Source organism: Perognathus longimembris, chromosome 3 (genome assembly GCF_023159225.1).
Source record: "Perognathus longimembris pacificus isolate PPM17 chromosome 3, ASM2315922v1, whole genome shotgun sequence".
Taxonomy (NCBI): domain Eukaryota; kingdom Metazoa; phylum Chordata; class Mammalia; order Rodentia; family Heteromyidae; genus Perognathus; species Perognathus longimembris.
The window spans coordinates 48,105,010-48,123,085 of NC_063163.1; the positions used below are offsets into that span (position 1 = coordinate 48,105,010).

At 37.6% G+C, this 18,076-nt stretch overlaps 1 pseudogene; it reads right to left on the reverse strand.

Moving 5' to 3' along the window:
- The window catches only part of LOC125347599, a 29,611-nt pseudogene extending 11,744 nt beyond the window's left edge, over positions 1 to 17,867 (reverse strand).
- Positions 17,868 to 18,076: the final 209 nt, after the last annotated feature.

Below are 18,076 nucleotides of genomic sequence, written 5' to 3' on the forward strand. Positions count from 1 at the left end.
AGTTCATTTTGATAAGCACAATTTTATATGGTCAAATGCACATACCATTGAGCCATTGTGATCCTCTCCTAAGAATATCCTGTACACATTATAGTTATTCCAAATGAGGGAAACCATGCTGCCTATGTTTCTTTGGGTTTTGCTTACTTTGCTTAATATATGTTAATATATGTATTCCAGGTCTTTCCATTTTTTTTAATGAATGGAGCAATGCCATTCTTTCTTATGGAAGCATTTACCCAAATGACCACAAACAAGGCCACACCAAAGCTACCAGCACAACTATGTTCATTGCAGTATTAGTTACCATAGCTAAGATAGACAATCAACGCAGATGCCCCTTAGTAGAAGAATGGATCAAGAGAATGTGGTATATATACATGTTTCCTTTGATGGACCAAAATATTTACTATAGATTCACCTCTATTTTCACTTTTTCCAAGTCTTATAATTTGGTCCAATAGATCCTCAATTTTTTCTTCTCAAGTCACATGGTTTTAAGCACTACATCCTTTTCTACTAAAACTTCCCCAAACGAGTAAGAGTGTGAGATTTTTCTTCTGTTTGTAAGCTAATGAGTTATTTACCTGTCAGTTTCATGGATGCTGTACAAAATAGGCAGATATTCCTGTATCAGAGACAAAGAATAATTTATTGCACACAGCCGTAGCAATAACCAGAGCCCATCATTTCTCCATGTGTTCCTTAGATTCCATTTAACACAGGATGATGCAAAGAGAGCCAAGTAATAATCAGATACAATGTTGATTGCATTTTAGGAGAAAAGCCTTAAGCTTAGATAGCCTCAATCTTGTATATTAGGCAGTGAGCAAACTACCTAGCCAGCTTTCTATTGTTGTAACAAAGCAATTCCTAAGATTAGTCAACTTGGAAATGTAGTCTTATTTTGACTCTTGGTGTCAGTAGTTTCATTTCATGGTCACTTAGCCCTATTGCTGTGTGCCTCTATTGAAGTAGAACACTGTAGTGGGAGGTCATAGCAGAAGAACTGCTTACCTCATGACAGCTAGGAATCAAAGAAAGAGAGAGGAAGCAGCTGAGTGTCTCTCAAAGGTATATCCCCCAGACCATTCTTCCACAAGCCTCCTGCTCCTAAAGATTTCACAACCTCTTAACAGTCCCACAGGATGATGACTGAACCTTTAATTTTGGCTTTGTGGGAAAATGTAAGATACTAACCATTTAAGTTCCATAATGTGCTATTCTTGTTATACTGGACCATAAACAAACCTAGCTTTTGTGGTAGATGGAGATAGTATCTCAAGCTTTCACATATCTATTCTGAAAATAACCTTGAAAAGATCATTCAAAACAAAAGAAGCCAGTAACGCTGCCCGTGAAATACACAGAAATACAATGCACAAAAATAAAATACATAGAAATCCAAGGGACTCATGACAAAATATCTCCTAATAAGCATTCCTTTACAAATCAAGTTCACATGAGTCTTTGTCTCTAGATCTACTTTTTTTTTTTAACTCAACACCATGAAAATAAAAAATAGAAAGTTAAAGGTCAACTTTGGAACCACAATAATAATGATTATTTCTGGATGGTATTAAATAATTTTGTAGCTGATTAAAGTTGAATTACAGTAAGAAGCATTTTCAGGGTCAGATGGACTTGGCTTTATCTCCTGGAGCTGTGTTTGATGAATTCCTGCTATTGAGAGAAAAATGGGTGTTTGCCAAAACTTCAATGTCAATGAAACATTTTCAAATGGGAACACACAACGCAGATATTTAATTCAACTAGTTTTGCAAATTGCATTACTAGTCCAAATTATCCAAAATTCTCTCTAAATTTTTCTTTTTAGTTCAACTGAGTGGAGTTTTCTTTTCTCTTTCTCTTCCTCCCTCCCTCCCATATTCTTCCTCTTCCTTCTGTCTCTTTTTCTCCCTTTATTTCTGTTTTTGATCACCAGGGATCATAACTCTATTTCTTATTTGAAACATCATTGCTTTCTTATTGAATGCATCTGCATAAAGATTTGTATATCATGGAACATGTTGAATTTTGAGTTCTATGATATATAAAAGGAAATAAGCTACACAAGCATCTTCCTGAATATATGTAAAGGTTATAGAAGGCTTTTTAAAAACATGTGTCTGCACGTTTAATACAAGTGTTTGTCATACATATACATTGAAAAGTCAGTTCTGTGGTCCATTTGGAGTTTTATGCATATTTTTCCAATGTTGGATGAGAGCAATTACTGTCTATCTTAGAAGCTGAAATGGCTGCCATCTGTCACAAGGCTGTATTGATGGCTGTGGTGGCTCCTTGAGCAGCCAGGAAACAGAATGTGAGACATGGTCAAAGATAGAATACACTTGGGCATTAACTATTTTTTTATCATAGAAAGAAATCACAAGCCATGACCCATGACTCTGACCTACAATTTCAGCTACTCAGAAGGCTGAGATTTATGAATTATGTTTGGAGCCAGCCTAGCTAGGTATATTCAAAAGATTCTTATTTCCAAATAACCCACAAAAATGGAGACATGTAGGTGTGGCTTAAAAGATAGCTCTAGTCATAAGTGGGAAAGCAGAAGGAATATATGAGGCACTAAGTTTAGGCTTCAGTCCTGACAAAAAAAGAAGGAAATACATATATAAATAAATAAATTACATACTATAAATTAAATTATATACTATAAATTATTCAAGTGGATTAAAATATGCAGTTTTCAAGACTTTGATAGGGAAAGGGGAAAGTAGAAACTTGAGGACATTCTGCAGTCATCAGTCTAGCATCTATATTGATCTTTTAAATGACTGTCTATCATTTAGAAAAGATAAATGAGTCTCAAAAGTTCAGTTACTTTAGATTCTACACTACAAAGTGGTAGAATAGAAGTGTAAACTCAGATTTTTATCCATTTTTCATTTTCGTTTTGACCAACCGTACTGATTTCCTCTAAATAGTCTGGACCCAACTTCTATCTCTGCCAAAGAGATCTAAAGCTCAAATCTAGAATACTTTATTTAAAGATGCCTTGGCCCTATCCCAGACCAATTGAATTCCCCTTTTGGAGCAGGGCACAGATTGATAGCAGATGATGCTTCTATGCACTCAGATCATTTTAGTTCAGCTCATTGCTCTTTCAGGGACTCTTGGTTCTACATCAACTTCATCTCCTTTAAACTTGAACTTTTTCATGCATTTATCAGACAGGCTACCGCCAAAGGGCCCTTAATCCATCAGTGACACCATCCCTCTTGCATCTTCTCTGAGTGTCCAATTCTCTTCGTAAGAGCTCCAATTTGCTCCTGAGTGACTCCTATGTCCACTGTCCTACTTGTATGAAAGAGTTCCTGTATCCTTCCTCTTCTGGGATGAGAACCAAGAAGGAAAGGCAGCAGCATGGAGTTTATAACTATGTCTCCAGGCCCAATCAATTTACTCTCAAAGTACTTTTGTTTTCTTGGCTTGTGTGTATGTGTATGTGCTGGTACTGAGGCTTACCTCAGAGCAAAGAATTCACTCTTAACTTGTCCATTCAAGATTAATGCTTTGGGCTGAGAACGTGGCTTAGTGGTAGAGAGCTTGCCTAGCATGCATGAAGCCCTGGGTTTGATTCCTCAGTACCACATAAACAGAGAAAAGTCAGAAGTGGTGTTGTGGCTCAAGTGGTAGAGTGCTAGCCTTGAGCAAAAAGCAGGCGAGGAATGGGCTCAGGCCCTGAGTTCAAGCCCCAGGACTGGCAAAAAAAAAAAAAAATAATAATGCTTTTCCCTTTGAACCTTATCTTCACTTTCAGCTTTTTATTAGCTAGTTTGAGATAAGAGATTCAGAAACTTTAGTCCCATGGCTGGCTTTTGCTGTTGTCCCTGGATCTCACCCTCCTGAGGAACTGGGATTACATGTATGAGCCACCAGCACCCAGCTTCATTTTCTTGACAATGTAAATGGCTACCTAACAAAATTTTCTTACAACAATGCCATGACACAAACATAGCCTGCTGTAAGTAGACTCAAAAGTCCTTTATATGCTTGGATATAAGCAATCTTGATATAAGTGAATTTTTCCAAAACTAGTCTTTTGACCAGCTTGAATATAAGCATTAAAGATATAGATAAAGTTGTAAAATTTCTTCTTAGAGTGTGTGATGCGCTACATAGCTACACATGTGAAATATATGTGAAATAATGGTTAATTACTGTGAATTATAAGCACATAGAAAATCGTATTGTATATCATAATGTTATTTAATTTAAAGTTATTACCTTTTCATTTTTTGTATCTCTTTAGTCTTCAAACTCATATATATGTGTATTTATGTATATACATACACTAACCTCTGCTTTAGAGAAATTTTAGAATGATTGAACACCTTCAAAAATATCTTTTTTTTTTTTTTTGCCAGTCCTGGGGCCTTGGACTCAGGGCCTGAGTACTGTCCCTGGCTTCTCTTTGCTCAAGGCTAGTACTCTGCCACTTGAGCCATAGCGCCACTTCTGGCCATTTTCTATATATGTGGTGCTTGGGAATCGAACCCAGGGCTTCATGTATATTAGGCAAGAACTCTTGCCACTAGGCCATATTCCCAGCCTCTAAAATATCTTTTTAAGTTCATTTATTTTGGAGATAAAGAAGCTACATATGTTTTCAAGCACTGTATTCTAGTCAACCTCAAAACCACACATAAAAGCATTCAGATACAGTGAATGACAATTTTAAAAAAATCTGGCCCTGAGTTCAAGCTCCATGACTGACAAAAAAAAAAATCCTGTTTCCTTATCTTGTTCTTCTCTAGAATAGATTGGTTTCTACAGACTACAGCACTTGAACTTAACCTTACTCATTTCTACTCTCTACATCCTATTTATATTTTGACTAAATGAAGCTTCCTTTCCTCTTAGTTTCTTAAAGTATGAGAAATTTTAGATCAAAGGCACTACTAATATAGCCAATCATAACAGAGTAATCTTTGGCCAGTATTTACACATGCATGTTTAACTGCAGTATTTTATCATGCATATGGTGAGTACAAATTAATTAGAAACTCTTTCTTGCATATCTTATCACTGTGCTTGGCCTCTGGCAAGCTCAGAAGTTATAAAAAGATGTTGACCTCAGAATAGTTACCAAGATAAACATAGATAAAACAATTATAATTATGATATGTCCTAAGGAACCAGATTTAGTGGTAGAGATGACTACATTTCTGTAAGTTCCGAGGAGAGACAAGGAGTGTCAGCATAATGAATGGTAAAGTTGATCTGAATTTTAATTTTGACCTTAAAGAAAGTATGAAGTGTGAATAAAAAGGTATCAGAAAGACAGCCTGAAAGGAAATAACAACAACCCTGGAAGTAAAAAAGAAGAAAAGAACACATCTGGACAATAGATGCAGCCTGATGAGAGAAAAGAAGTTTGAAAAACTAAAAAGTGAATTGTTTGTGGTCTTGAAAAGGTAAAGGAGATTTCACTAATAACTTGAGGAAATAGATTATTCTCAGTTCAGAGGACAGTATCCAGACCCTTACATAGGCTAGCAAGTGTTCTACGACTTCTCTATTACATCTACAGGTCTCATTGGACATTTTTGAAAAACAATGTGATATAATGTAGAAGAAACAAGAAAAAATAAAGCTGAATGGCTCCAGGAGAAAATAGAAACACCAAAGATACTAGATGTGAAATTTTGTTAACTTCCTAGAGCTGAATTAATGAAGTGCTATAATTTAAAACAACACAAAAAATTATTGGATTATAGTCTTGAAAGTCCATAGTCAAAGTTACCTCCATTTAGTGGCAAATAGAAAGAGGTCCAGAATCTGTCCATGACTCTCTTAGCTGTGTCAAGTCCTTGACTTACCTTGTTATTTCAACGACTCACTCTATTCTCTGCTCTTGTGGTGAGATAGTGTTCTCTTGCTATCTGTGTTTGTGTCCCAATTTCTGTCTTCTATAAGAACAATAATCAATGAATTAGGACCCATTCTAGTCTATGATGATTGGATCCTGACATGATTGAGTCAATAAAGAGCCGATTTCCAAGTAAGGTTTCATTTGTAGGTACAAAAGTTTTAGGATTGGAAAAACATGGATAGATAAATAGATAGATGATAGATGATAGATAGATAGATAGATAGATAGATAGATACATACATACATACATACATACATACATACATACATATACATAGGTAGACAGACAGATATCTTTAAGGGACACAAACCTGTAACATGAAGACTTGGTACTGAGATAGGAGCTTTAGACCTAATTTTGCAAGTTGTAAATACATAGAATGAAAAATTTCAAACCCAATGTGATATTTGGAAGTGGGGGTCATTAGGAGTTAGTTTAGTTTAGATGTATTTAAGTAAACAGAGCTCTCATAATGGGATTACTGACTTTCTTGTCTCCCCCGTTCCCCTTCCTTCTCTCGCTCATATAAGGATACAAAGGCAGAAAGTAAAAAAGTAACATAGGAAGCCTACCTTGAATTTAAGCTTCTTAGCCTTCCAGATATGAGGAATAAATTTCTACTCTTTAGGAGACCCAGACTATGTTATTATGTTATGGCAGCCTGAGGAATTAGGTAAAACTCATCATTTCCCAGTGCCTATCCTGGGCCAAACACAAATGGATACTATGAACTTAGTCACTGCAGTTGCTTCTCCCAAAGCATTTAGTGGGGAGTGTGTGTGTGTGTGTGTGTGTGTGTGTGTGTGTGTGTGTACACTACCTACTTTATCCCTTTAGGCAAATAGTGGAATGGAAAAGCATGCAGGAAATATGATAATTGGAGGGAGAAGAGTTATAAAATAAAAACTTATAGCACCAGTGTAAGAAATCTGAAAAAATGTAGAAGTACTAGATTTCCTGAAAAAATATATAATACTCAAATTAAGACATAAAAGGCTTGATTAAATTAATTACCAGAAAAAAGCCTGAAAAGGTGATTAAAGAGCCTCTATTAAAGGCACTAGAAACAGATGGGTGCACAGCTGGGTTTTATTTAACCAGTAAAATAATTATCATTTGTTAAATCATTTTCAACCCCAGAAAAAGATGGAAAACTCAGTAGCTCTTTTCATAAATCCAGCCTAAGTTTAATATCAAATGTTATAACTATATGACAGTTAAGACAGCTATAAGCTGTCAGCTCTATCACATATTAGTGAAAAAATAAATAAAATGTCAGCAGAATAATAATACATTATGACCAAGTTTATGCATTCCAAAAATGCCAGGCTTTTTTTTAATTATCAGAGAATCTTCATCTTCCTTATTATCAAAGCATCTTCATTCTAAATCAATTCATTAAAATTAAAGAAGAAAGTATGTGATCAGATGAACAGATGTTGACAATATATTTAATGAAATGGAGCAGTATTTTTAATTCAAAGATTCTCAGTTCTATGGGAATAAATAAGCATTATTTATGGAAGAAAACCAGCAACTATTATTCTGAACAGGAAAACTGGAAGCCAGATAAGAATGTCAACCAGTTCCACAATGAAACAACATTGCTTTAGAAACTTGAACTAGATAACAGAATTTTGTTAGTGTAAAATTTCTTGATGTATATAGATAGATAGAGAGAGAGAGAGAAAGAGAAAGTGTAGACACAACATAGAATTATAGAATGAGGAAAGTTTAGAGCAGCTGACTAATTTGTGATGTGTGTTAGTATGTGCATATATTAATAATTCAATAATATGGGCTGGGGATATAGCCTAGTGGCAAGAGTGCCTGCCTCGGATACACGAGGCCCTAGGTTCGATTCCCCAGCACCACATATACAGAAAACGGCCAGAAGCGGCGCTGTGGCTCAAGTGGCAGAGTGCTAGCCTTGAGCGGGAAGAAGCCAGGGACAGTGCTCAGGCCCTGAGTCCAAGGCCCAGGACTGGCCAAAAAAAAAAAAAATTCAATAATATATTTCTCTCTATATATTTAATAGAATATATTTCAATAATATATAGGAGTATATATTCAGTACATATACATCAGCCTTAATTAATATATTTAGGTATTACATTTACTACAATACAATTTTGGAATTCTTTACACTTGCAACTTTTCTGTGAATCTGAAATTAAAAATTATCCAATACCAGATAATAGCATGAATAGATAGCTGTTAAGTGGGTTACCAAAGGAATTTATGGGGACAAGTACTCATATGGCTTTTGTGCCCAAGAAGAAGGCTTTATGGTTTGGACTATAGTGTATAAACAGAGAGTTCAAACTAGGGTATATGGTTGTAGTTCATCTTGGACTCACATTTAACTTCTGCCTACAAGAGACTTAAGGCTTAGGTCTTACAGTATTTTGACATTTGATATATGACTGCAACTTTTGATGACTTTTTACACAGTAAGTTATTTTTTTATTATGGTATTTTTTATTTTTTCAAAGTTTTGTTATCAAACTGATGCACAGAGAGGTTACAGTTTCATATGTTAGGCATTGGATACATTTCTTGTACTGTTTGTTACCTCATCCCTCATTCACAGTTATTTTTGGCAGCTCCTATTGGAGCTCTGGGCTCTGGGCTCCAGGGAAGGTGTGTTGATGTGAGCCCACAGTAGACCACAGTGCCACAGAGAGCATGGAGGCTGCATTCATAATGCCAAAATTAATCTATTCCAGGGCAGTTGGTCCCAATTTGTCTGGTTAGTAGGTTGGAGGTTCTAAAGAAATATAACTGGCTGGTTTCCTGGCAAAGCTGAAACTGGATATAATTGATCCTACAGAATTTCTGTTATGACCTTAGGTATTAATTGTACTAGGTCCTGAACACACTTTCCTTTGGTGGTAATGGGGCTCGAATTCAAGGCCTAATACTCTTTTTATTTTCTTATTTATTGTCAAAGTGATGTACAGAGAAGTTACAGTTTCATATGTTAGGCCTTGGGTACATTTCTTGTACTGTTTGTTACCTCCTTCCTCATTCCCCCTCCCCCTCTCTCTTTCCCTCTCCCCCCGTGATTTGTTCAGTTGGTTTACACCAAATGGTTTTGCAAGTATTGCTCTTGATCAGCTTTTTTCCCCCCTCAGAGCTGGCACTCTACCAAGTAAGCCATACTAGTACTTCCAGACTGGAGATTTAGGAAAAGTCTCTCAGATTTGTCTGTCCTGCCTGGCTTCAAACCTGGCTCCTCAGGTCTCAGCCGCCTGAGTAGCTAGGATTATAGGCGTGAGCCACTGGCACCCAACACATGGATACATATGACCCCTGCCTTGGAGGCTCTGATTGGTTTGTTTTCTAAACTTGTTGAACAAGAGACTTGAAGACAATTGCATTTTCTATTAGCTCCTTAAGTAGATAATCATCTTGCTGTTATCATTTCTGAGGACCTGAAGAAGCTCCACAATTCCATGGGAGAAAACAGCTGCAAATGGCAACTGTTTACTGTACTCTTGAGAATTGTACAGGCTGAGTCCATATAGCCATTAGAGAAATAGTCCTTGGCTTTAATTTAACAAGAACTTTGGATTTCAGAATTCTCAGTCACCAGGGCAAGATAATTTAATTTTAGTCTGTGAAGACTTTGAACTTCAATATGTAATGAGATTTAGCATTAAATTCTCTTTGGAATTTTGAAACTGAAAAGATAGTTAATGTTAAATTCTGAGGCATTTCAATTATTAGGGTCTGCATTGTAGCCAATCCTTCTTCTCCTCACTCACATTGAAGCTCTGATTCCTTACTATCTCAGAGCATGACTATTTGTGGAGATAAGGTTTTTAGGTAATTAGGTTAATGAGGCCATTAGAGTGGATCCTAATCCAGTAAGACTTGTCTTTATAGGAAGGGGAGATGAGGATAGGGACAGGTACAGAGGATAGGCCATGAGGGCACAGAAGATAAACTGGTCACTTACAAACCAAGGAGTGTGGCCACAGGAAAACAACAACAACAACAACAACAACAAAATAGCATTGTGTTCATACCTCTAGCCACAGCATTGTGAGAAAAATTCAGTCCTGCTGCTTTGTGATGCTCTGTCAGGACAGTTCTGGCACACTATGATTTCAGTGTCATGAGATTTCATTACTGACACATGCCTATAAATGGTGATTTCTTTTTTACTGGTGAAATGGCTGAAAGATGGGGTTAGAAATGTCCTGATGAATTGAAGGTCCTCTTTCTATGAAGAATTAATCCCAAAATGTCAAGAGATCAAAATGGAAAATGTTATGAGGAATATTTCTTCACTGCTCTTGATGTTTTCTTCCTGTAATGAGAAACAATGAAATGGAACTCCAGTCATCCTTGGCCTCTTTACTCAATACTCCTCAGAGAAGTGGTGATATGGTGATTTATTCTAGTATAAGAATCAAGTTGTGTTATTCTTGGGCATAGTTATCAATGTAATAAAAGTCATATGCTTAGCACGGAAAAAAAAAGAATTAAGTTGAGTATAGACAAGCCAATTTTACCTTCTTGGAAGCAAGTTGTTTTCAGGAAACATGCATTCTACCCTCTAATTCGTGGGACAAGATCTGCCATATGAATTTCTATTTTAAAGGGTTTTTTTTTGTTATTATTAAGGAGTTGTACAAAGCGGTTAAACTTCCATAGGTCAGAGGATGAGTACAGTGCTTCTTGGACAATGTCACTCCTTCCTTCACGTTTCCCCATTTGCCCCCTCTTGTCCTGGCCCATAAGTTACATAGTTCACTTTTTACATAGTGCATATTGAATACCATGACTGCACTTGTTCACTCTCCTCCCTCCATTCCAACACAAGACTTTCTTAACGAGCTATTGGGCTGAGCTGTGGGCAAGGTTTCTATCTCTGCCCTCAGTCAATGCCCTAGCCTCTCCTGCTACACGGTGCTCATTCTGTTCATTTCACCATTCCATTATAAAAATGTCATTTTGGTTTCTCCTGTCTTAACTATAATAACTCAAGCTATGCAGAACAAGTTGTGGAGGTAAATGTTCCTTCAAGAATACCAACAGAGGGGCTGGGGATATAGCCTAGTGGCAAGAGTGCCTGCCTCGGATACACGAGGCCCTAGGTTCGATTCCCCAGCACCACATATACAGAAAACGGCCAGAAGCGGCGCTGTGGCTCAAGTGGCAGAGTGCTAGCCTTGAGCGGGAAGAAGCCAGGGACAGTGCTCAGGCCCTGAGTTCAAGGCCCAGGACTGGCCAAAAAAAAAAAAAAGAATACCAACAGGGCTGGGAATGTGGCTTAGTGGTAGAGTGCTTGCCTAGCATGCATGAAGCTCTGGGTTTGATTCCTCAGCACCACATAAATAGAAAAAATGGTGCTGTGGCTCAAGTGGTAGAGTGCTAGCCTTGAACGAAAGCAGCACAGGGACAGTGCCCAATGCCCAAGTTCAAGCTGCAGGACGGCAAAAATTAAAAAAAATACTAACAAATGTGTGTCTATGATGATACTTTTTTCTTGCTAAAGGATTCATGTTTGGAAAGTAGAGGTTTTTAATTATTGGTCGCAATGTTCTCTATCAGGCCGTACTCTGGGATGGGGTGTAGATTAAAGACACTTCAAGTCCTATTATAGTCTATGTTATAGCTAATGAGAACCCAACTTGCACCATGTACATTTAACTTATAAAACATTCAGCTCAATGCCAGGTTCAATTTGATGTTTATTAAAATAACCCTTGAAAGAAAATTGCTGTGTGCTTTACAGTTTACATAACACTTTTGTACATATTACTGTTTTCCTCCATCATGGGTTGCAAGGTGAGTTTATGTGAATTATAAAAGGTGACAAGGCTAATCAACAGCAATCACCCAAGCCTAATTCTTCAGGCTGTAACAGTGGAAATTTTTCCACTAGATCATTCAGTTGCTTGGCAAAAATTCATTAACTCAGCTGTCTGATAAGGAGTTGGAAAATGAATGAGCTCTGAATAGACAACGACATGTTCAACGGCACTTGGATTTAAACTATGTGAAATTCAGTCTTGAAAAAATATAGGAACTATATAATACCTTAAGCCATGTGGGTTCCCACTGTCAGTCTGTTCAAACTCACTAGAGACCTGAGGCAAATGAGCATCATTATCATAGCAATATCTTAAAGTTAGCAAGTACTGCACTGATTTTTTTTTTTTTTTTTTTAGTGTGGGAGTATTGAAATCGGCACTTACTCAACTGACACTCTACCACTAGAGCCCTACTCAAGTGTGGCTGGCTTGTTTTTCTTAACAAATGGAGTCTCTTCTGTGAAAGTCTCTGCCTAAGCTAACTTCAAACCTAATTCTTTTTTTTTTTTTTTTTTTGGCCAGTCCTGGGCCTTGGACTCAGGGCCTGAGCACTGTCCCTGGCTTCTTCCCGCTCAAGGCTAGCACTCCGCCACCTGAGCCACAGCGCCGCTTCTGGCCGTTTTCTGTATATGTGGTGCTGGGGAATCGAACCTAGGGCCTTGTGTATCCGAGGCAGGCACTCTTGCCACTAGGCTATATCCCCAGCCCTCAAACCTAATTCTTCAACCTCTTACTTCTTCAACTTCCTGTGCCTGGCTTGAATCATTCTAAAATGGGAAAAGCGTGATCTCCTCTAAACTTCTCTTCTCTCTAAAATCAGGGAAGAAACCATGAGCCCTTGAAGATTCTCCTGCAAATTCTGGCATGTAACATGGTGACAGTGTGACATTTCTTATTTTATCCTCCCCCTCAGTAATTTCTCTCTCTCTCTCTTTCTCTCCCCTCTCTCTGCCTTTTTCTCCCTCTCCCATTTTCATCTTTGCTGCAGTAGGAGGAGGGAACAGGATCAGCACAGAAACCTTCTTTTAAACCTTATTGTACATATTTGAGATTTACAGGATGATATTATATGATACATAAGGTGGTTTAATGGTTACTATGGTGATGCAAATGAATGTATCTAGAATTTTACAGAGTTGCTATTTTTATGTCAAGAATTGATAAAACTCTACTTATTTAACCAAGTCCTTAATGCAAAGCAATTTTATTAACTACTATATTTAGATCTCTAGACTCATTTATCCCAAATATCTTTATGTTCTTTAAACTACAACCCCTACTTCCTGTTTCCCTTCCACTCAACCCTAGTGACCACTATTTTCGTCTCTACAGCAGAGAAACATTGGAAAAACAGTTTCGCTTCTGCTTCCATAAGACTAGCCTAGCATACAGACATAGAAACCTGGCTGGTTTCAGAGGGTTCTCTTCTTTAGGGGACTAGATCCTACTGACTTTCATGTTTCCTCTTTTTCTCATCCATCCTGAAAATAAAGGATCATCTTCATTCTAACTGATGATTCTATTTTCTTTGAAGCTACTGAGAAGAGTCTTTAAGGCTCCTGTCAGATGATATTTACACATTTTAAACTGGAGCATTCTTCTCTACTCATAGTTAATGTCATGGTAAATGTCTGCCTCAATAAACTTGGAGGATAAGATCCGATTATCCAAACAGAAAGGCTGTCTGTACTTTTCCAATCACAGTACAGAAGCAGCTTTTGTATTTCTCCTTAGGATACCATTTGCTCCCAACAAACAGATAAAACAAAACAAAATAAAAATGAAACATACTATCTTGGGGGACCTCCAATAAATGGCACTTTTATTTTAGCACTTTGGAGATAGAAATTTCATTGTCTTGTGACATGTAGCGCCCTTATCATCCAAGGCCTCGCTTTTAGAGGGTGATAAAAGTCTTCTGGCCTCTTTCTTCCTCTAGTAGTCTATTTTTAAAACGTGAGTTGCCCCAAGGTGAAGGAAGAGACCTCAGTATGTGTCTGGAATTGACATCTTTAATTAAACTGTACTTCTCATCCATTTTTAAAAATTATGTTATAAAATTTACAACAGTAATATATTAGCCTAGATACTTAAATTACACTTCTACTTATAAACTAAATGGGTAGTTTTTTTAAAAAATGAAGACATTTAAAGACAGGCACTGGTAGCTCACATCTGTAAGGAAGGAAGAGACTGGCAGACAGGCAGGGAAAAAAAGAAAGAATGAAAACATTTAACTGATTTGATAGAACAAATATAAATCCAGTGGTTAGTATTTCTTATTACAAATAATGATAACTAATCATTCGTAACATATTATTTTGTGATAGTCTTTTTTTTGGGGGGGAAGGGGGTTTCCTGGGGCTTGAACTCAGGGCTTGGGCACTATCCCTGAGCTTTTTTTGCTCAACACTAGTACCACTTCTAGCTTTTTCTGAGTATTTTATTGGAGATAAGAGTCTCACAGACTTTTCTGTCTGGGCTGGCTTTGAACCATGATCTTCAGCTCTCAGCCTCCTGAGTACCTAGGATTACAAATGTGAGCCACTAGCACCTGGCTGATAGTCATTTTTTACTAGGTGAGGAGACCAGACATTCTAGTAGCTTTAAATCATATCTCTTAAATATCTCCCAATGTCCCCCAAAGCCCCACATGTTAATAAGTTTAGTTCCCCATCCCGTGGTACTGTTGGGAGGTGTAACTTTTTAAGAAGATAGGACCTACTGGGAGGTCTTCAGTCATTGCTGGTATGTCTTCAAAGGAAACAGACTTGATATTTTCAGATAACCCTCTTTCCCACCTTTGGGGTCAGGGTTTCCTCCGCTGTGTGCTCCTATCATGCTTTGTGGCCTCACCACAAGCCTCAAAACAATAGAGCCAACTTCCCATGAACTGTGAGCCTCTGAGCTGTGAGCTATCTCTGAAAGTGTGAGCCCAAATAAGCCTTCCACCTTTTAAAGTTGGTTAACCCAGGTGTTTGTTGTAGTAACAGAAATATGACCAAGACATCTTGCTTTTAATTTCCATTGCATGTCTTTTGTCAAGAAACTTCTGGTCACTTCCCTCACAACCACCATGAATTTTAGCCACTGGGCCTGTGTAGAAATAAACCAGTCATTTCAGACCAGTCACTCCCACCAAAGCATGGAATCACATAGTCATCTCGAAAGGATAGTATGTTCGCAGTCACTGAAACTATCTATTTAAAGAGCAAATGTGGATTCTATCTATTTCTATCATCTACCTATCTATGTGTCTGTCTATTTTGTGCTGGTACTAGGGCTTAAACCCAGGGTCTTGGTACTATCCCTTAGGTTTTTGCTTAAGGCTAATACCCTACCACTTGAGCCACACCTCCACTTCTGGCTTTTTTGCTGGTTAACAGGAGACAAGAGCCTCATAGACTTTTCTGTTGGCTGGTTTCCTACCTTAATCCTCATATCCCAGCCTATTGAGAAGCTAAGATTACAGGCGTGAACCACTGTGTTACATGTTGATTATTTTGCACAGATAAATACCTACAATCTTTTTCTTTCTTGTTAGGTTAAGTTTCTTGAAACAAAAATAGGAAAAAGCACCCAATTTCATCATTTCTACATGTATGTTGTTCAGAACTAGTAGAGCCCAGAATGCTTTTATGAAACATTTCATACATGGAATAAATGAGAAAGTAGTACATTTTCTGATGGAGTTCTGTTGATGTATCAGCATAGGATTTATGCTTGCTCTGTTGAATCCATCTTCCATAGTGGGAAAAAAAAGCAGGGAAGGCACTGTAGGTGCTAAGTTTTTGTGTTCTTATTAAAGACAAATCTTTTCCAACATGTGTCCTTCTGTGCAGAAAAGTTTAACTTGGAAATATGAAGGGAAAGATGGTGGCTTCTGGCAAGCCATAGCCCAATCATGTAAAGTGGAATTAATCGTGCCTCTTTGCCCAGAAAGCTATTTGGAATCCTCAGATGAAAATAGAAGTGCAAAATGTACTTATAAATAAGTAAGGATTTTTTTCTTGCTAAGATCAGCACAGAGGCAAGTTGGGATTTTTGTGTCTCAGAACTGCCGACTCTGCAGACACAGATCATGAGGGAAGTGTGAGAACGACATCCACCTTTCCTCCCCATAGCTCACCTCCCCACCTCTGGGTCCTTGGGGTGCGTGCAGGCTCAGCTTAGTACTCTGTAGACAATAACCCTCCATGGTTTACAATTGGCCCTATTAATAGCACCACGCAAACTGTAACCATCCCCTCTGCACAATGGATTTTGGTTACATTTTTAATATTTATCTTCAGCCATTCAGTAATAAATTGACCTTTAGTTTATATTGCAGCTAAGGCCAGGTATATCCCTTTACCTCGTTTTCAATTTTTAAAAGTGTGTAGCTAGAGTATAACTAGAGAGAACATAAAAGGGATTAAACATTTGACAAGTGGAATAGCAAAGAGTAGCTATGTTGTGAAATGTTTTTCTTCTCCCTGAGATCATTAGCCAAAATTTACTTCCTTTTTTTTTTTTTACCTTCACCTATCTTCCTGAGGCAATATTTCCACCTCTAACAACTTGGATGCATTTTTAATATATCTCTGAAAGACCTTGAAAATTATTTTACTTATGTACCCAAAGGGGAAAAAAGTCCCTTTAGTGAGACATTTCTGTTTCTATAAATTGTCACATTTTTTCACAATTTATTCACAGAGTAATATTTACATGTGTTGGTTATTACATAACCATGGCTGTGAACTTACTGAAGTGAGTTTTAATTAATATTCACTATATTGAGGGAGACAGAAAATTTTAACAAAATTTTCTCAGACTCTAGTAAATAATGGCAATATGTAGATATCGTATGATATATTTCCCAAATAATTTAGAAGATATCTTAAATAGAAAATATATAAACAGGCATGGTAGCACACATTTATAATCCCAGCACTTAGGATGAGGAGGCAGGAATATATAATCTGTTTTCCAAGTAGCCCACCTTTACCAGCTAATGAGGGAAAGGCAATTTGGGTCCAATAAAAAAATAACTCTGATGGGCTATTTACCTTCAGAGCTCCATATGATATCATCTGATACCCATCTGGACAAACTTGCAGCTCAGCTTCTTTCTCTTCCCTTCCACAAGGCAGGCAAATATGAGTGCTATCTTAGAAATAACCTTAGTCGCTATGCTTTGTCGACTGCTTCCCAGGGAGTGTACCCTACCAGAGTGGCCTTCTCACTTAGCTTGTGTCATTGAAATACTCATCTACTTCCATCTGTAATCTGCAGATATTTCCAGGCACAGTGCTGGCCCATAAAAACTGTGATCCTGCAACGATTAAACTAGTACTTCCATGTTTGGATAGAAATGTGTAACTAATTGGCACAAATAAAAGGTGTCATTTGGGCTGGAAATATGGCTTAGTGGTAGAATTGCTTGCCTAGCATGCATGAAGCCCTGAGTTCAACTTCTCAGCACCACATACACAGAAAAAAACAGAAGAGGTGCTGTGTGGCTCAAGTGGTAAAGTGTTAGCCTTGAGCAAAAAGAAGACAGGGATATTGCTCAGGCCCCGAGTTCAAGCCCAAGGACTGGCATAAAAAAAATGGGGTCATTTGTGAAATGTAAATTATGATACATTCCTGGGGCTCTGTGCACATATGTACATGTATATAGTAGGTGTATATATATATACATATACATATATATACACAAATGTCTATTTGTATATTTGTATATGCACATGCATGCATATACACATGTGCTTACATACATGCATGCATATGTATATGTATACATGTGGGCCTACACACACACACACACACACACACACACACACACACACATTCCTTGAAGCTACTCTACAATGAGCATGATTCCATGGTGAGATCTTCACCATGTTTGTTCTAGGGATAGTCGTGGCTATAAACATGACTCTAAGTGGCCAAAACTAATCTTTGTAATACTACTACACATTCTGTCCTAAGTGCATGTTGCTGTTTAACAAAAGAAGAAATTGGAAAGTTAGTCATTTTACCTCTCTCGGCAGTGCCAAGCAATAGGGACGCAACAAGAATTGCAAGCTCTCTTGGCTTTCCCAGGAAGAGTTGATGAAAGGATGCCCTTACAGACTTTCATCTCCATTTCCATTATGACGGACAGAGCATGTTCACCCTTTGTAATTAGGGCCAAATCTTCCATTTCATGAATCCTTAAAATTCACTGTGATTTTTCTTAACCTGTACCTACTTGTGATTAACTCCATGGGAAACTGTATATTGCATTATGTAACAGGGTTCCACATATGGCAATCAATGCCTTTTCATTTGGTGCCCTTTTAAACTGGATAAACATAGTAA